We start from the raw sequence: 21,569 nt of genomic DNA, 5'->3' as shown, positions 1-21,569 counted from the left end.
TTGGTACTCCGTTATGGATAAACATAACCCCTGATAGAAGATTATCTATATCTGGTACAATAGCAGCTTGCAGTAGCAGCTTGCAGTAGTAGCTTACACAGTAGCTTGCAGTAGCAGCTTACGCAACAGCTTCCTTTCTTCTATAAATAGAGGAGTTTTCAGTTCATTATGTACAGAAGTTTGAAGTTTGAATAATATATCAGTTTCTCTCTATACTTGTCTTTACTTTACAGTTTTTATTTTATAACACGTTATCAGCACGAGACTCTGCCATCTCAAGCAAATACTTTGAAAGTATCAGAGGTACGAATTTTTTTTTTCTATATAATGTCAAATCTTTCTAAACTTGAATTTGTAGCCCTGGATATATCGGGCAAAAGCTACATGTCTTGGGTGCTTGATGCTGAAATTCATCTTGATGCGATGGGTCTGGCAGACACCATCAAGGACAAAAATCAAGCATCAAACCAAGATCGTGCCAAAGCAATGATATTCCTACGCCATCACCTTGATGAGGGCCTGAAAATGGAATATCTTACTGTTAAAGATCCAATCATACTGTGGAATAATTTGAAAGATCGATATGACCACCTGAAGATGGTCGTTCTTCCACAGGCACGTTATGATTGGACTCATCTAAAGCAACAAGATTTTAAATCTATCAGTGAGTATAATTCTGCTATGTTCAAAATTATTTCCCAATTGAAACTATGTGGTGATAATATTACTGATCATGATATGTTGAAGAAAACTTTCACCACTTTTCATGCCTCGAATATGCTCCTACAGCAGCAATATCGAGAGATGGGATTCAAAAAGTATTCTGAACTTATCTCACATCTTCTTGTAGCCGAGCAACATAATAGGATATTAATGAAAAACCATGAAAACCAACCTATTAGTTCTTGTCCATTTCCTGAAGCGAATGAGACGAAATTCCATCAAGCTAAGCGTGGAAGAGGACGTGGCCCCAGTCGTGGTCATGGCCGTGGTCAGGGAAGAAACTCTAATCGTGGTAATAATAATGCATCAAAGAACCCTCATCACCACTAGCAGTGGAAAAGGAAGGAACAAAAGCATGAAGCCGTGCAAGCAGCAAAGCCAAAAAAATGCATGCTATAGATGTGGAGGAAAAGGGCATTGGTCACGTACCTGTCGTACGCCAAAGCACCTGGTTGAGCTTTATCAAGCCTCCCTGAAGAAGGCAGAGAAAAATGTTGAAGCAAATTTTATTTCTTAAGATAATTTAGACTTCATGCATTTGGATGTAGCTGATTACTTTGCACTCCCAGAAGGAGAAACAAGTCATATGATCGGTGGTGAATCTGTAGAAATGTAAATATTTTAATTTTGGTTGTTTGTAATAGATAGTATGGTTATGTAATTGTTGTACATAAATAAAAGTTATGCTTTCATAATAATTTTTACTATAACATATTTTATTTATGTCATTTTGAAGAATATGGATAATCCTCAAATTATATTTGGATCAAAGACCAATCATGAAGATATTTGTATAATTGATAGTGGAACAACTCATGCCATATTCAAGGATCAGAAATACTTTTCTTATTTGCATAAGGAAAAAAGCAAATGTTTCAACAATTTCTGGTAATATAAGTTTGATTAAAGGCTCTAGAATAGCCATTATATTTCTGTCTAAGGGAATAAAACTTATAATAGACAATATATTATTCTCCTCCAAGTCCCGAAGAAACTTGTTGAGTTTTATAAATATCCGCCGAAATGGGTGTTGAGACGACTGATGAAATGAATATGGAATATCTTTGTATTACAAAGAATGTTTTTGGCCAGAAGTGCATTGTAGAAAAGTTACCAACTTTATCTTTTGGCTTATACTATTCAAAAATTAGTACAGTTGAAGCACACTCTATCGTAAACCGGAAGTTTACTAATTCAAATATATTTGTGCTTTGGCATGGCCGTTTGGGCCTTCCTGGATCAATAATGATGAGACGAATTATTGAAAATTCGAGTGGGCATCCATTAAAGAACCTGAAGATTCTTACAAATAATGAATTTTCTTGTGATGCTTGTTATCAAGGCAAAATGATCACTAGACCATCACCAATGAAGGTTGGCATTGAATCCCCTGCCTTTTTAGAACGTATACATGGGGATATATATGGACCTATTCATCCACCAAGTGGGTTGTTTAGATATTTTATGGTCCTAATAGATGCATCTTCAAGATGGTCTCATGTGTGCCTACTATCATCTCGCAACCTGGCGTTTGCAAAGCTATTAGCCCAAATAATTCGATTAAGGGCACAATTCCCAGATTATCCTATAAAGGCTATTCGCCTTGATAATGCTGGAGAATTCCCATCTCAAGCTTTTGATGATTATTGTCTATCAGTTGGGATAAAAGTTGAACATCTTATAGCTTATGTTCATACTCAAAATGGCCTTGTATAGTCATTTATTAAATGCCTGGAATTGATAGCAAGACTACTACTTATGAAAACAAAATTGCCCACTACTGTTTGGAGCCATGCTATCTTGCATGCATCATCACTTATCCGTCTCACACCGACACATTATAATAAATATTCTCCATCACAATTAATTTTTGGTCATGAACCAGAATATTGCCCATCTACGAATTTTTGGATGTGTTGTATATGTGCCAGTAGCACCACCACAGCGCAGTAAGATGGGCCCACAGAGAAGGTTAGGAATATATGTCGGGTTTGAATCACCCTCTATTATTCGCTATCTTGAACCATTGACGGGAGATTTATTTACTGCTCGATTTGCAGATTGTCGGTTTGATGAAACAAATTTTCCACAATTAGGGGGAGAGATAAAGGAAATCAAATTATGTGGAAAGTTTCATCGTTATCTCATTTTGATCTACGTACCCCTACATATAATCAGGAGGTCCAGAAGATCATCCATTTACAAAATATAGCAAATCAAATGCTAGACGCATTTACTGATTTGAATAGGATAACTAAGTCACATATCCCTGCAGAGAATGTGCATATCCGAATTGATGTCCCAGCAGGACCATCTACTAGCTTGAGAGCTAGTGAACCTAAAGCACGCCTGAAGCGTGGTAGGCCTTTGGGTTCTAAGGATCGAAATCCTCGATAAAGAAAATCGACAAATGATAACGATACTATGAAGGGATCTCCTGAAGAGACCCAAGATCTGATTAGTTCTGATTTCCTGAATAAATCACTGAACCCGAGACTCAAGTGAGCAAGGAACTTTTAATAAGTTCTACTGGTGATGGGATTAATTTAAATCGATCTGAAATAGTGGTAGATAATATTTTTGTTTATAATGTTGCACTTAACATTATGCAAGATAGTGAGGATTTTGAACCCCGATCTGTCGAAGAATGTCGACAAAGATCTGATTGGCCAAAATGGCAAGGGGCAATTCAATCAGAATTGAACGCACTTGCTAAAAGAGAGGTCTTTGGACCAGTAGTCCAAACACCTGCTGGTATAAAACCAGTTGGTAATAAATGGGTTTTTATGCGAAAAAGGAATGACAAAAATGAAGTTGAAAGGTACAAGGCTCGCCTTGTCACACAAGGATTCTCATAACGACCTGGAGTCGATTATGAAGAAATATATTCACCCGTTATGGATGCCATAACATTTCGATATCTCATCAGTTTAACCTTACGTGAAAGTCTTGAAATACATTTGATGGATGTGGTTACAGCTTATCTGTATGGGTCACTTGATAATGAGATTTACATGAAAATCCCTAAAGGATTTAAAATGCCTGAAGCATATTCAAAATCTCGGGAAATGTACTCAATCAGATTACAAAGATCTTTGTACGGTTTAAAGCAATCTGGGCGCATGTGGTATAATCGCCTCAGTGAATATTTGTTGAAAGAAGGTTACATAAATTATGTTATTTGTCCATGTATTTTTATAAAGAAAATGGCATCCGAATTTGTTATACTTGCTGTTTATGTTGATGACATAAATCTTGTTGGAACTCCAGAAGAGCTTCAAAAAGCAATTGAATATCTTAAGAAAGAATTTGAGATGAAAGATCTTGGAAAGACAAAACTTTGTCTTGGTCTGCAAATTGAACATTTAGTAGATGGGATCTTTATCCATCAATCTGCCTATACAGGAAGGGTTTTAAAATGCTTTTACATGGACGAAGCGAACACATTGAGTACACCAATGGTTGTTCGATCACTTAAAGTGAATAAGGACCCATTTCGACCTCCAGAAGAGGAAGAGGAACTCCTTGGTCCTGAAACACCATATCTCAGTACAATTGGTGCACTTATGTATCTTGCTAATGCTACAAGACCTGACATAGCATTTTTTGTTAATTTACTAGCAAAATATAGCTCTTCTCCTACAAAGAGACATTGGAATGAGATTAAGAATATTTTGCGATATTTAAAGGGAACTCTTGATATGGGTTTGATTTATGCTAACAAAGGTAGGGAATGCATATGGTTGAGATCAGTGATTCATTTTATTCAAGAAAAATGTGGTTTGGAATGTGATAAAAGATCCACAATTTTATATGAAGACAATGTTGCATGCATAGCCCAATTAAAGGGAGGATTTATAAAAGGAGATAGAACGAAGCACATTTCACCAAAATTATTCTACACACACGATCTTCAGAAAAATGGTGACATTGATGTGCAATAAATCCGTTCAAGTGACAATCCGGCAGATTTATTCACTAAATCTTTGCCCACTTCAACTTTTGAGAAGATGGTATACAAGATTGGAATGCGGAGACTCAAATATTTGAAATAAGGTTTTCATGAGGGGGAGTAAAATACGCAATATATCTTTTTCCTTACTAAGGTTTTTCCCACAGGGTTTTCCTTATAAGGTTTTTAATAAGGCTGCTAGCAATGCGTATTACTAAATATGTGTACTCTTTTTCCTTCACTAGGATTTGTTTCCCACGGGGTTTTTCCTAGTAAGATTTTAATGAGGTACATTATCTTTTAATGAACATCCAAGGGGGAGTGTTATAAATATATTATATTATGGATGTTCATTTACTCCGTTGTAAATATGCTTCCTGAAGAAGTTTATCCATATGAGACTCCGCCGTCAATATGTTTATCTATTTAGTACTCTATTGGAAATAAGCCTCCTGAAAAAGCTTATCATTTTGGTACTCCGTCATGGATAAACATAACCCCCGATAGAAGATTATCTATATCTGGTACATTAACAGCTTACAAGCAGCTTACACAGCAGCTTGCAGTAGCAGCTTACACAGCACCTTGCACCAGCAGCTTACACAACACCTTGCACTAGCAGCTTACACAGCAGCTTGCAGTAGTAGCTTACGCAACAGCTTCCTTTCTTCTATAAATAGAGGAGTTTTCAGTTCATTATGTACATAAGTTTGAAGTTTGAATAATATATCAGTTTCTCTCTATACTTGTCTTTACTTTACAGTTTTTATTTTATAACAGGGCTATATTTTTGGAGGGTATTGTTTGTGGAAAGGATATTTAAAGGGAATGGCTTGCATATGCACCTATTTATGCTAAGGGAAATCATCAAATGCCATTTCTGAGACAATAAATTAACCTGCTTCCACTTTGTTGTTACTACTTTTCATGTAATAAAATTGAAAAGAATAATCAAATAACTTTATGTACTCTTATGAGTCCAAAATCCAGTGGTGTTTAAGGTGGTTCAAGATTTAGTATATTGTACGAAAAAAAGTAGTATTTGACTTATATACCAATTCAGTAGTGAAGCCAGGAATTTCTCCAAAGGGTGTTCAATATATGTTATATATCTCTAAAACCTAATATTTTACCTATATATATGATATAATTTTTCAACGAAGGGTGGTTAGTTGACCACCCTAATTAAGTGAATGTAGCTTTGCCCCTATATACCATAGTATAATTTTTTTTCGACGAAGGGTGTTCAACTAACCACCCTTTACCAATTGTAACTCTGCCCCTGTAAAATCTATTTTATTTATGTCGCAAAATTATTTGTAACGACTCGACCGGTCGTTTTGAGCATTTGCATTCTGTTCAACTATTTGATGTCTTGAGTAGCTTCATATGATGTATTATGACGTGTGTGAATCGTTGGCATTGGGTTTAAGCTATTTTCGGAATTAGTTTGGAAGAATGAATTTTATAGTTGAAGCTTTAAGTTGGAAGAGTTGACCAAATTTGACGTTTTAGTATTCGATCCGGGATCGGAGTTTTGATGATTCCCTTAGGTCCGGATGGTGATTTTGGACTCGGGTGTATGTCCGAATTTGCATTTGGATAATTCTAGAAGGTTTCGGCACTAATTGGCGAAAGTTGGAAATTTGAAGGTTTGGAAATGTTCATAGGTTTGATCGAGGTTTGACTTTATTGATATCGGGGTCGGATTTTAATTTCGGAATTTTAGTAGATTTGTTATGTCATTTATGACTTGTGTGCCAAATTTGACATCAATCCGAGATTTTTAGGATTTTTCGCCGTTAGTTTTGAATTTTGAAAGTCCATTAACTTCATTAAGTCGATTTGAGGTGCGACTTATGATTTTGATGTTGTTAAGTGATATTTGAAACATCGAGTAGGTCTGCATTATAATTTGGAACTTGCCTGCAAAATTCGGGGTCGTTCGGAGTTGGTTTGATAGCATTCAGATGCTTGGTTGTAATTCTAGAAGTTCTTGAGTTCTCCCTTCAAATTTCATGCGTGTTGATATCCGATTCATGGTTTAGGGTATTATTTTGGTTATTTGATCGCGCGAGCAAGTTTGTATGATGTTTCTAAACTTGTGTGGATTTTTGGCGTGGAGCCCCGAGGGCAAGAGTGAGTTTCAGGGTGGTTTCATCCATATTTAGACCATTTTTTAGTTGCTGAATTTTGGCTACAGGGATATGCATTGCGATCGCGAACATTTGGTCATGTTAGCGAAGAGCAAACTGCTGTTTGGGGCCTTGTGAATCGTGATCGCGAAAGCCTTTTGGCGATCGCATAGGAGAAATTTCTACTGCACACGGCTGACTTTGGAAGCTTATATCTTGCAATCTATAAAGAATTTGGAGATGATCCAACAATAACAGTTGTAGCCCTTGATGTCTAGTTTTCAAAAAATCAAACTATTTGTCATTTGGAGTTTGTACAAATGTTATAACTATTATACTAGAGGCTGTCTGGGAAGAGTTTGGAAATCGCTGTTGAAGAATTTGCTCATCGCGAAGAAAGAAGCCTAGACAGTGGATTTAATGTCCAATTTCGGACCTTTGAACCATTTATCCATATTTTGAGTTGGGGACCTCGGGATTTAGCGATTTTTGAAGCGATGTTTATCACATAGATTGGGGTAAGTGTTCTCTACTCGGTTTCAATTTTATTTCATGAATCTATCTTCATTTTTGGCATTTAATTGAGGATTTCAAGAGAGAATTGGGGGATTTTCTCTAAAGTTTTATAGAGTGAATTTTTGAGTTCTGAACAGAGTCGGATTTGAGTGAAACTAGTATAGTTGGACTCGTAATCGAATGGGTTCTTGGATTTTGTAGGTTTTGTCGGATTCCGAGGTGCGGGCCTAAATTTGACTTTTTGGTTGACTTTGGGATTTTGATTAAAGATTCAACCTTTATCATTTGGAATTGTTTCCTTAGGCATTATTTGATGTATTTGAGTTACTTTTGTCTAGTTTCGAGCCGTTCGAAAGTCGGTACGCGCGAGATGGGATTTTCGAAGCATCGTTTGGCTTGCTCGGTATTGGATTTGGCTTGTTTAGGGTAAGTAACACTTCCAAACTTGGTGTTGAGGGTATGAAACCCCAAATTATGTGTTATGTGATTGATGTCGAGGTGACGTGCATGCAAAGTGATGCCTGGCGTGCCCCGTGTGAATTATGATTTAGTCGATTCCATGGAACTGTGTAGCTATCTTATCTGAACATTTTTACTGAACTCTATGTGTTAGAGCACTCGAGCTGTAATTTATACTAGAAATCATGTCTATACTATATGTTTATCTTGTTGGGGTCCACTAAGGTTATTTCTGTTATTGAGTTATTTGTTTACATTGCAATTACGTACTCGGTCATATGCATTTCTTTGCATATCATATCTTAGTCTCTGTTACCATTTATTGATACATCACATCATCATTTTGGGCTAATGTTTTATGACATTGTGAGCCCGAGAGACTGGAGAGATTGATGGTCGAGTGATGTCGAGGGCCATATTATAAGGATATTGATACTATAGCACGTGAGATGTCTGTGCGGATACAGATATTGATACTATAGCACGTGAATTGTCCGTACAACACGTGAGTTATCCATGCAGTATGTGAGTTATCCGTGCGGATCCAGATATTGATACTATAGCACTTGAGTTTTTCGTGCAGCACGTGAGTTGTCCATGCGGATCCAGATATTGATACTATGGCACGTGAGTTATCCGTGCGGATCAGGCTATATTGATTCATGCCACGATTTGTCTTATTATAGCGCTCGGGCTGGATCGGCCCCTCAGAGTCTGCATATCCACAATGGGCACAGTTGCTAGCAGTTATTATGTTTGGGCTAGATCTTCCATGTACAGTACTGAGTGACTGAGTGTGTCGAGTGTGTAACGATCCAACCAGTCGTTTTGACTGTTAGAACCCCATTCCACTAAATATGACTCATCACATGTGCTTTTACTAATTTATGACTTGCGGGTATGGTTGATTCGAGATTTGGAAGTGTTCGGGTTGAAATCGGAGCACTTGGTTCCTTAGTTGGCTTTAAAAAGGGTGAGTTTGACTTCGATCAACATTTTTAGTAAACGACCTCAGAATCGGGATTCGACGGTCCCAATAGGTTCGTATGATGAATTTGAACTTGGGTATATGATCGGATTGGGTTTTGGATGACCCAGGAGTGTTTCAACGCCTATTGTGGAAAGTTGGCATTTTGGAAGAATTTCATAAATTTGGATTGAAGTGCATTTCAATGTTATCAATGTTCGTTAGGGATTTCGAGTCTAGGAAAAGATCTGTATGGTGATTCTGGTCTTAGTAGCACGTCCGGATGTTAATTTGGAGGTCTGTAGGTAATTTCGGGGTCATTTGGCGAAAGTTAAAAATTTAAAGGTTTTTAAGAAGTTTGACCGGGAGTGGACTTTTTGATATCGGGGTCAGATTCTAATTCCAGAAGTTGGAGTAGGTTCGTAATGTTAATTATGACTTGTGTGCAAAATTCGAGGTCAATCGAATTTGATTTGGTAGGTTTAGGCGTCGAATGTAGAAGTTTGAAATTCTAAATCTCATAAAGCTTGAATTGGGGTGCGATTCGTGGTTTTGATGTTGTTTGATGTGATTTGAGGTCTCGAGCATGTTCGTGTTATATATTGGGATTGGTTGGTACGATTGGACGGGGTCTCGAGGGCCTCGGGTGTGATTCGGGGTGGTTCCGGACCAAGTTTGGGTGTTTTGATGCTGCTAGTTGTTGGTTCTGGTGTTGTTCTTGGCATTCGCGAGGAGCCTCTCGCGTTCGCGAAGAAGGATTTTGCTGCTGGGACTTTGTTCTTTGCGTTCGCGAAGAAGGAATTTTTGTTGTCCGTTGTCTGACTTCAGAAGCTTATATCTCTCAATCTATATTGAATCTGGAAATGATCCATAAATGAAGGTTGTAGACCTTGGTGTCTAGTTTTCAGAAAGGTAAATCATTTGTCATTTAGAGTTGTGTACAAAACGTTATAGTGGATACACTACAAACTATCCGAGAAGAGTTTGAAAATCTCTACTGCACAGGGCTGACTTTGAAAGCTTATATTTCACAATTTACAATGAATTGAAGATGATCAACATATGAAAGTGATAGACCTTGATGTCTAGTTTCCAGAAAGTCAAACCATTTATGATTTGGAGTTTTGTACAAAAAGTTATGACCATTATACTAGAGGCTATCTGAGGAGAGTTTGAAAATGGCTTTTGAGAATTTTGTTCATCGTGAACGCGATGGGGGTCTCGCGAATGTGAAGAAGGGTCGCGTGGGCAGTGTATAAGTTTGAAAATATGGGTTTGGCTTCCTTCATGGGAGCCGACCTAGGAGCGATTTTGGAGCTCCATCTTCATCATCAATGTCAAGGTAAGTGATTCCTACCTATTGCAAGTTAAATACTTGGTTTATATACGAATTTAGGCGTGAAAATTCATGAAAATTTGTAAAAATTTGGGGTTTTAAAAAAAAACCTAGAAATTGGTATTTTTGGATTTTAACCACGAAAATGGCTATGGAATTGGATGGAAATGGTATATTTGAGTTCTTGAGGTTATGGGTAACGATTTCCTCCGAAACGTTTTGGAATCCGGGCACGTGGGCCCAGGGTGAATTTTAGAAATTTTACCATTTTGGATAGGGTAATTTATTCAATAGTCTAATTTCAAATTATTGAGCATGTATTAATTATTTTATATAACTTTTGGATAGTTTCGGATTTGTCGGCACCGAATTGAGATTTTTCGCGACATTTTGATCGGGAAGTGGGCTTTGAGACAAGGTAAGTCTCTTGTCTAAACTTGTAAGAGGTAATTTACCCCATAGGTGATTCAAATTAATAAGTGTTGCTAATTGTGGGGGCTACGTACGCACAAAATAATGAGAGTCCGTGCGTAACTACTAATATTGCTAAAGTCCGGGTAGTTTAGAACTCAAATCATGAATTACTTGTGATAATTGCCTCTTTCAATTGTTTAAATTACTAGAATTATATTGTAAATTGTTTGAGGAAATAGTAAAAGATCGAAACTTCATATACTCGAATTTTTGTGTAAATTATTGAATTGTTAATAAAGATTGAACATTCTATGTGTTAATATTAATAACTTCTCATTCCGGAGGTTCATAAGAAAATGTCCTCCTTTCTTATGGAGCGGGCCGAACCCCTCGGCAGTATAGATGCATCTATAGATCGCGTTGTACGTCCATCGGCAGTGTACACGACACGCTGGATCGGGTCGTACAACCTCGGCAGAAATCGTGCCTAATAATAATAATAATTACACGATACTTTCATATTTTATTGTAGCCTATGAAGCTAATTGATAAATTGGAAATTATTGAAATTGAAAGAATTAATTATCTTTGCTTGTTAAGGAAATTATTGTTACTCTTATAAATCATCTCGATTAAAAATATTCTATTATAATATTATTGACCCTTAGTGAGTATCAAAGTCGACCTCTCGTCACTACTTTTTCGAGATTAGGCTTGATACTTACTGGGTACACGTTGCTTTAGTACTCATGCTACACTTGCTGCACATTTTTATTGTGCAGGTACAGATATGTATAGCGGTCTTGTGGGAGCAGAGGTGTGGTTAAAATGCGGGAACTTAGGTGAGTTGCATTCTAAATTACGATCTGCAGCCAACAGAGTCTCATTCAGGGTTATTTACATTTTTTCTGTCTAATTTATATTCCGGACAGATATTTTATTTTATTTTAACTCCCTAGTAAATGCTCATGCACTTGTGACACCAAGTTTTGGGAGGATTTCGGGTATTTCTTTATTGAATTTGTAAAAAGTATTATTATTTACTCTGTAAATCCCCCATTATTTACTGTGTATATTAAAGGAAAATATGATTTCAAAAGAAATAAAAAAAAATGAGAACTCAATTTTGTATTTATTATTAGCTTGTCTAACAGTGGTGTCCGGCGCCATCACGACCTTAATGGATTTTGGGTCGTGACAGAGTGATTGAGCGTGATGAGTGGAAAGTGTGAGACAGTGAGATTGAGTACTCAGAGAGTGTGAGTACATGAGTTCATCACTGAGATGCACTGCATTTGACATGCGTACTTGAGATACATGCATACAGATGCATTTCCTTATACTACCCGATTTTGGTGACATTCATGATTTCACCTGTATAATGCTATGTAGGCATAGAGATGTATTTTCCTTGTGCTATCTGAAAATGAAAGATCTTATTTATTGTTGAAAGGTTTTTGGGAAAAATCACAGTTTTCAAACTTACTCATATATTTTTGGTGTTTCGGCAAAAGATTTGGGATTTACTGTTATACTTGAAAAGCATGCCTATTTTTCGTAACTGTGAACAAGTTAAGCATCTTATCTCCGAGTTATTTTCTTGTACCACTTTTATTATATTGTTATGAGTTAGGGGTGGCAAGTGGGTCGGGCCCGGTCCTAAGTGGGCTTTGCGGGCCCGGTCCTAAGTGGGCCGGTCCTAAGTGGGTCGGTCCTATGCGATCCTGTCGTAAACGGTCCTGGGCTTCGCGGGCTTATTGCTGGAACCGGCTCGGGACCGGGACCACGAACTAACAGGCCCGGGTTAAGTGGGCCGGTCCCCGGGCCTAAACGAGCCCAAACGGGCCCAACAGAAACTTTCTATTTTTAATTTTTTTTTATAGAAGTTAGAGAAAAAATTGTAATAAAGATATATAAGCTATATTCGATTTATATACTATATATACATCTTAAAATATATATATATATACTATATTATATATACATAGTATACATCTTAAAATATACTATATATACATCTTAAGATATACTATATATATATAGTATAATATAGTAGATCTTAAGATATATATGCATCTTAAGATAAATATACATCTTAAGATATATAAGCTATATATATATATATAGTAAGATGTATATATAGTATATCTTAAGATGTATACTATCGAATATGACTTATAAACTATGTATATATATTATAGTATATATATATAGTATATTATAGTGTATATATACATTTTAAGATATATATAGATATATATATATATATATAGTTATATAGTTATATACACACTATACTATATATACATAGTATATTCGATATACTATAGTATATATACATATATATATATATAAGTTTATATATATATATATACTATACTATACTATATATACATCTTAAGATATATAAGCTATATTCGATTTATATACTATATATATATCTAAAGATATATATATATATATATATATATATACACACACACACGCACACACATACTATACTATATATATATAGTATATAAGTCATATTCTATAGTATACATCTTAAGATATACTATATATACTTCTTAAGATATATATATATATATATACACACACACACTATACTATATATACATCTTATATATACATACACTATACTATATATACATAGTATATAAGTCATATTCGATAGTATACATCTTAAGATATATATAATATATATAGTAAGATGCATATATATATTATATTATAGTATAGTATATACTATATATACAACTTAAGATATATAAGCTATATTCGATATACATATATATCCATTTTAACAGGATCAAGTGGCGGGCGGTAATCCGCCATGCCTTCTCAATTAAACTAAAACAGAAATTACCCGTTTGACCGGGAACTGGACTTGTTTTACACCTATCGTCTGGCTTTTATATGCCTGGAAGGTTTCCACCAGTTAAAGATTTCTATCTTAATTTATTTGAGAATTCTTAATCTAGCTAATTCAGTACGCTTATATTTAAAGACTGGCGGTAATCCGCACAATCATTAAGGATAAGAATTTAAATATACTTGAATTTTATATATAGTTTAATGACTGTATGGAAGGTTAAAAACCTTTACTCAAGCAAAGGGTCTGTCATAATATAATACATACTTTTATTGAGCCCATGTGTCTAGCAGTTCTAACCGTGAAAGAAGATGCCCTTTTAACTCCTTTATCGGGCTGAGTTTCATGGCTGGCTAGACGGAGCCACTAAGGCAAAGCCAATAAGAGCAGTGTTATATCAGACTGTACCAACCATCTTGACACCAAGTCAAAACTCTATATATAAAACTTATTTATATTTTAATAGATGCCGTCGTTTTCGTGGTGTATATAGGAGAGAAATTAGATACTCAACATAGATATGAAGTCTCTTAGCCGGATATCGTCACGGCCAGAGAGGAGAGACTAGACGAAAAGATAACTAAGAAAGACAGAAATATGTACCTTGTGGCCAAGAAGCAAGGCCCTGAAGATGAAGAACTGAAAACTTTTATTTACTTGTTCTTCTGTTACAATGAGCAAACTATAAACTAACTCTTTACTTACAATTTAGAGAGAGAGAGAGAGAGAGAATTCTAGAGAGAGAGAGTCTCGAGTTCTGCCTCTAAAAAATGAACGAATGAATTCTATAAATAGAAAAGAAAAGGAATCTATGAACAGTAAAGGTGGGTCCCCGTGGGTCCCTGTAACAGTGTTTCTACTGTTGGAACAGTGTATTTACTATTGATGAACAGTGTATCTACTGTTTGAGTGGGTCCGGCAGCTTCACTGTGTTGTGGGTCCAGCGGCTTCACTGTTTGAGTGGGGTCCAGCTGAGTTTCACTGTGCTGGTTTTTTTCTGCTTTTTTCATTTTGCGGATGAATTCTTCTGTATCATGTAAGTCATCTTCAGATAATATTCTTTCTGCTTCAATGGGCTGAGAATCTTCAGCAATATCATCGTTGCTTGTTTCACTTTGCATTGACGTATCTGACTTTTCATATTGATTAATGGAAGACAGTAAATTTCTTTTAACTTCTTCCAAGTAACTGTTAATCATTTCTGTTTTATCTCCCTCTTGAAAGGAGATTCTTCTGGCAATATGCCTTACCGAACTGTCATCAATTACCTCTTTCTGAGGTTTGCTGGAATATTCTTGGATCTTTATCTCGATTGAATCCAAGAGCTCTTGACCATATAAGGTCTTTGTTTTGGGATCCTTCTTCATTAATTTGTCCCAAAAATTGTTGTAAAAAGTCCTGTATAAGCAGGGGACTTGTTCTTCAGTGAATCCAACTTCTGGATTCCATTTGTGTATCCAAGGGATAGAAAATTCCAGAAAAAAATATATTTGGTTAATTTTTTCTGGGTAGCAGATATGATCTGCGTGATATAAATCGTTAATAAAAGGAGAAATTTTTATCCATTCTTTGTATAACATGAGGAATGAATCTGGTAAAATCTTTATTGTTGGACCGTGGTATGACCACCAGTTTAGAAACCAATTAGGAACAGTTACTGCAAATATCTTTGCACATACTTTTATAAACCAAGTATGTTTGTGTCTATCATTATTGTAGTATAAAACTTTATCAAAAGCTTGGATATAATCCCAATAGGTAAAATTCATTTTATTTTTGTTAAGGCTTATCTGCCTTTCTTTCATTGTGGATATACCCCAGTCTTCAACAGATATGATCTGTTTAATTATAATCTTCGAGAAGTTATAAACGTTCTCGTCTGTGCTATATCCAAAAAAGTGCTAAAAATCTGCACTGCCAGTACTGGTTAGTATCGTTTCATAGTAGAAACGGGTTTTGTATGACTCACCCGGATAATATAACCCATTTATCAAATACCTTTGGAATATCTTCCATGGTTCTTCCTTTCTCTGAATGTTAGAATTTTATATGAGAAATATCATTTCTCTTTTTGGTACTTTTTCGTATGACTTGATATCATCATTGTCATCTTTAGTAATGGAAGCAAAAGTATTACTTTGCTTAACAGAAGTATCTTTCTGAGCAGTCAAATATGCCTGCAAATGTGCGTATAACGGGCTATCTTCTGGAATATCTTCCAGGTGGATGGATGGTCCAATCGATGATTCTTCTCTGAGAGATATCCTCTCATTGACTAAACTCCTTCTTCCTATTTGTATAACTGGGGAGTTTGATGAGGATCCGTATGACGATCCTGAAGGTGATGACCTTCCTTTGGATTGTGGGGATGATCTTCCCCTACCCCAGGGAGGTTCCATCCTATAAATATTCACGAGATAAGAAATCTGGCAGAGAATTATCAATTCTCTTTTTATATTGTATTTCAAAATCAAAAGGGGCTAATTGAGCCTGCCATCTTGCAAATATCATTTTCGAGGCATCATGTTTAAAATCTTTATTAAACATATATTTAACAGATTGTGCATCGGTTTTTATCAAAAACCTTTGATTGTATAAGTCGTCCTGAAATTTTAAAACACATTTTACGATGGTTAACATTTCATGTGCCACAGTAGCGTATTTTCTCTGGGCTTCAGACCATTTACCAGAGTAAAATCTAATCAGATATTCATGTTTATCATTGGGACTTATCTGTTTCAAAATCCCTCCGTAACCAATATTAGACGCATCAATCTCTATAATCTTTTGCCATGCAGGATTAGCAAGGGTTAAGCAAGGTAAAGATTTAACACGTTGCTTAATATATTTTACCAAAGTAGTGTGACTATCAGTCCAAGGGTTTTTATAATTCTTTTTTAGCCTATCATATAAGGGGGTTAAATCACGTGACAGATCTTTATAAAAAGGTGAAATATAATTTAAACTTCCCAAAAATCTTTGTAACTGAGTTCTATCAGTAATAACATCGGAAAATTTTGAGACAAAATCAATCGATCGTTGAATAGGAGTAATCTTTCCCTGACAAATACAATGTCCTAGGAATCGAATGTTAGTTTGAAATAAATTCATTTTATGTTTTGAGATTACCAAACCATTTTGTATAATAATACTTTTGAAAATATCTAAATGCTTAATATGCATTTCAAGTGTTTTGGAAAATACCAAAATGTCGTCGATATATACAATGACGAAGTCTAGATAAGGGTTGAAAATATCATTCATAATTTTTTGGAATTCTGAAGGGGCATTTTTCAAACCAAAAGGCATAACATTCCATTCATATTGCCCAAATGGAACATTAAAAGCAGTTCTATAAGTATGCTCTTTAAATATTTGAATTTGCCAATAACCAGATTTTAAATCAAATTTTGAAAATATATTGGCGTCATATAATCTAGACAATAAATCTCTTTTATTAGGAATAGGATATCTAACCCATTTCAAATATTTATTCAAGGGCTTATAATTAATGACTAATCTAGGAACACCACGTTCCTTTTCAGCTGTGTTATTAACATAAAAAGTTGTACAAGACCAAGGAGATTTTGAGAGTTTTATCAAACCCTTTGATAGCAAACTATCAATCTCTTTTTTGCAAAATTCTACCAATTCTGCATTCATCTGACAAGGTCGAGATTTTGTAGGAATATCATCCTCAGTGAAATTATCTTTATATGGAAGAGTGACAATATACTTTTTTCGATTCCAAAAAGCACTAGGATGTTCGGCACAAATATCAATAGCAATCTGCTCAGAAATCAATTTGATTTTTTCTTGTACTTTAGTAGAATTTAAAGTATCAAATATATTCATACTAAACATTTCTAATTGTAAAGAATCAACATGTTTTTGCTTCATATCAATTAAAGCATTAATATCTCTAGTTACTGGATCTGTAACAAAAGTATAACTTATCTCTTTATCCTTATAAGTAGCAGTAAAACCTTTCGAGTCTATGCTAGTAAAAGGATAAACGGCGTTAATAAACGGTGTTCCAAGTATAATTGGAGGGTATAACTGGTTTTTTACCAAGAAAAAGAAGTGAGGAATACAGACTTTATTCTGACAAATACCCGTATTAGGAAGTTTATACTTTATATCTAAAGCATGTCCGGATGCAGATCTAACCATATGAGTAATTTTTTGAAAATATTTCGTAGGTACTAAACCTTCTTGAATGCAGCTAACATCTGCTCCACTATCAATCATGGCAATGTTTGTAATTGAGAAACTATTATCAATGAGAATGGTACATTTGATATACCATTTATAAGCAGTAATAATTTGCATCATTCCTAAAAACATATCATGTTTAGGATTAAAACTAATAGGTTTTTCTTCAATATCATTTTCAAAAATACCTTTGTTTTTATCATTAGATTTCTCAGCTGGAGAATTGATTTTCTCAATCTGAGTAATCCTATGATCACAAATCATTTGATTTTGTTTAAGAGATTTGATCTCTCGTTTCAGGTTTTCAACTTTAATTTTTAAATCATCAAAAGAAGAGTCTTTTGCTGGAGTTGCATTTCTGTTCAACAGACGGTTATTAACCTCAAGGAAAGAATAAGGTGGAGAATATTAAAATTCTTTTTCAAAAGGTTTTGTAAAACTAGTACTTGAATTAGAACTTGAACTAGCAGCTAAATTAATAATTTTTTCACGAAGTTTTTTATCAGTAACTTCTTTTAAAAGTTCTATTACATTATCAGATGTAATAATTTTCATGTTTAAATCTTCAAATTGTGATTGTAATTTATAAAATTCATCATCACAAGCACATGTATCACCTTTGCAAGTTGTACAAGTATTATCAATATTTTTATCGCTATCAGATAAATCAAGCAAATCAATTTCAGCTTCGGATTCTGATTCAGAATAGTAATCAGATTCCGATCCAGAAGTGTATAACAAACTATAAACCTTATCACGTAGTTCATCATCTAGTCCTAAGATTTTCAGCTTTTGAAGCTTACAATTTGGAGCTATATGGCCAAATTTACCACACTTATAACACTTAATGTCAGTAAGATCTCGCTTAGACCTATTTTTGGTAAATCTAGTAGACTTGCGATGTGCTTTCTTGGCTTCTCGTTCTTCTTTGGATCTATATCTAGATCTCTTTTTCCTATAAGGACTGTCTTGGTTGGGGTATCTATGATACTTATGTTTCTTCTTCTTATGAGTAGAATTCTCGGGTAAACCGAACTGGGTGCAAAAGTCCCCTAACTGGTTTCTTTCCTTAAGCTTATCCATCTTAAGTTGTCTGGACAATCTTAATTCATTGCACAGGTTTAACCCTTCATGTATGCAAATTCCTATCAATTTACCATAGGTATAATCAATGTATGGAATTTCACCATAACTACCTCTTAAAACCTTTCTAACTCTTTCGGCAAATAAAGAGGGAAGGCCATCTATGGACTTAGCTTTCCAATGTTCAAGCTTATTTTCAGGTAGTTCCATTACTCTACTCATAAAGGTGTCTTTATACCACCTAAACTCACTTAAAGTCTTACATCTAAGGCTATTAAGGAGGGTACGAACAGTCTCATTCTGGTTGGTAAATCTACCATTGATGTGTTCTAATATAGTAAGAATAAGGGTATAAACGGCATCTTCTCTATTTGCCACTAGGGCCATGCCTAAGTTATCAAGTCCTTCGTCAACGGCTTTAGCGTTAATAACCATTGCCCTTTCGTCGACAGACAAATAATTGTCCCACCAGCCACGAAGTTGGCCAGTAAAACCTGCAACAATCATTCTGCAAATATTCCTATCTGTATTTTTTACACTTTTACAGATAGTTGCATACATAAGCATTCTATGTACTAGAATAGTTAACTGCCTATCAGTCAAACCATCAAGATTCCATTCGTAAATTTCGGAACCACTGTAAGACATATTAGTCTGATTCCAATCACGTTCCTCTATTAAAATATCTTGAGGAGTAGGATGATTGTAATAATAAGTCTGCATTTTAGGTTTATCAGCATATCTGCTATCTGCAAACTTACTATTCTTTTTGGGGTAACTTCTGAGTTTATTAAACTCTGACAAAACATCCTTTTTATAGTCAAAAGTAGAATCTAATTTATCAGCAAAATTATTTGATAAATCAATGGGTTTGATATTCAAACCGGATAACTTTTTATCAAGAAGTTCTTCTAAGTCTCCAAAAGATTTAAATTTAAAATCCTGAATATCAGGAGGTCATTGAATATGAGTAACAACAATTTGAGGTTCTGATTTGCTTCCTGAAGAAGAGTCAATATCAATCAAAGTCTTTTTTTTAGTATTCATAACCTTAATCAAGACTGTTAAATCATCAAGTTTTTTATTAAGAAAACTAATGTTTTCACCCAAAACATTAACATATAAACTTAAATAATTATTTTGAGAAATTAATTTATTAATTTCTGCGATGCTGACTGCAGCAACATCCTCATCAATAAATTTTTGAAATGCAGTAAAAGTAATACCTGTATTATTAGGTAAAACAAAAGATGATTGAGGAGGGTAGATGGCTTTAGTAATATTGCCACTCCCGTCTTTATAAGATCTTTCCAAAACTTTTATAAAAAGTGGTAAATATGTGGTTATAAACCAAGGAACAAAATACATAATTTGATTATGTAAAGCACAAGTTTCATAAAACTCTTGGGAAATATTATTTAGATCTTCTTTACTATAAGTATAAAAAAACCAAGTTTTAAACTGGTTCCATTTATCAGTGAAAAATTCTTTTTGAATATAACCTCTAGCCTGTGACCCTGGACTAAAATCAATTTGGTGTAGAATCATTAAGTATGATTGGGGTCAAAGTCCATCTCGGACGCAGAAGGAATATCCTTATCAGAAATATTATCATTATCCTGAACAATATTTGTCTTGGGGTTAATCTTAACCCTTTCAACTGGCTTATCACCTACTTTAGTAGAAATTGTGTGTAAAGATGCAGCACGATTTCTAGCTGGTCCATAGACTGGTTCAACAGGAGAAATGTGTTGAATATCAGGCAACAGTCTACGACTAGTAAAGGAATGTCTATTATAATTAGAACTAATATCGTCAAACTGAATACAAATCCTACCATCCGAATTCTGAGTAATATGAGAATACTCAGTATTACTGACAACATCAGTTATCTGACTGGGGGATATAACCGAATCCAAAGTCCATGTGGTTGGAAAATTAATTTTCTCCCACTTAATAGGTCTCCTCGTGGTGACCTTAGACTTTGCAAAATTTGTTTCTACTAGAATAGTCTGATCAGATGTATCATATAATTTACATCTGGGGTTTAACGTAGATAGTAATTTAAAATATATTCTATATGATAAACATATCAGTTCAGAACCAGGCGCATAATTATAACCATGCGTTTTCACATTTAATGTTAATGCATCAAGTATATTAACATCAGATAAAGATAATTGCAAATTGGGTTGAGTATTAAAATATACTGGGCCATAGGCGACAGTAGATTCAATAGAACCCATCAGAGACTGTCTAAAATTCAAATTTCTGGCATCTCTGAGAGCAGCCAAAAATGTCTCTGGTAACCCTTTAAGGGTTAAAGGCTTAAAAGCAATTTGAACCATACCAATATGCAAATAATTATACTGGTGTTTATAAACATCTACATCATGCTTGTTTAACAAACGAATAGTCTGTTCAGACGAATTTAAAGCTAAAGATTGCTCAGTTGTTTTAACAAGTTGTTTAGAAGAGAGTTTATCAAACCATCCATAATCATAGATTGTTCTAATAGGGACTTTAGGAATAGTCCATTTGTTTAACAAATCAAGGTTTTGAGGTATATCTACCTCTTCCAATCTAGTATTTTTCATACTAGTTTCTCCTAAATCCATATTTCAGAAACATATCTATGTCGAATATTTCATATCTATCTTATATATACCATGAAAGTACCTAGGCTCTGATACCATTTTAACAGGATCAAGTGGCGGGCGGTAATCCGCCATGCCTTCTCAATTAAACTAAAACAGAAATCACCCGTTTAACCGGGAACTGGACTTGTTTTACACCTCTCGTCTGGCTTTTATATGCCTGGAAGGTTTCCACCAGTTAAAGATTTCTATCTTAACATATTTGAGAATTCTTAATCTAGCTAATTCAGTACCCTTATA

General features: G+C 34.9%; 1 long non-coding RNA gene across 1 annotated transcript; it reads right to left on the bottom strand.

The window, feature by feature from the left end:
- Positions 1–612: 612 nt before the first annotated feature.
- On the bottom strand, positions 613–1,410 carry LOC138900955 (uncharacterized). Its single transcript, XR_011412346.1, has 3 exons — positions 1,280–1,410; positions 1,153–1,195; positions 613–783 (listed from the first exon to the last, which is right to left on the bottom strand). It is a non-coding gene; the product is annotated as an uncharacterized lncRNA (long non-coding RNA).
- Positions 1,411–21,569: the final 20,159 nt, after the last annotated feature.

The sequence above is a fragment of the Nicotiana tomentosiformis genome, chromosome 11, assembly GCF_000390325.3.
Source record: "Nicotiana tomentosiformis chromosome 11, ASM39032v3, whole genome shotgun sequence".
Taxonomy (NCBI): Eukaryota; Viridiplantae; Streptophyta; class Magnoliopsida; order Solanales; family Solanaceae; genus Nicotiana; species Nicotiana tomentosiformis.
Note: the sequence above shows the minus strand (reverse complement) of the source record. Positions and strands in the feature narration are given on the sequence as shown.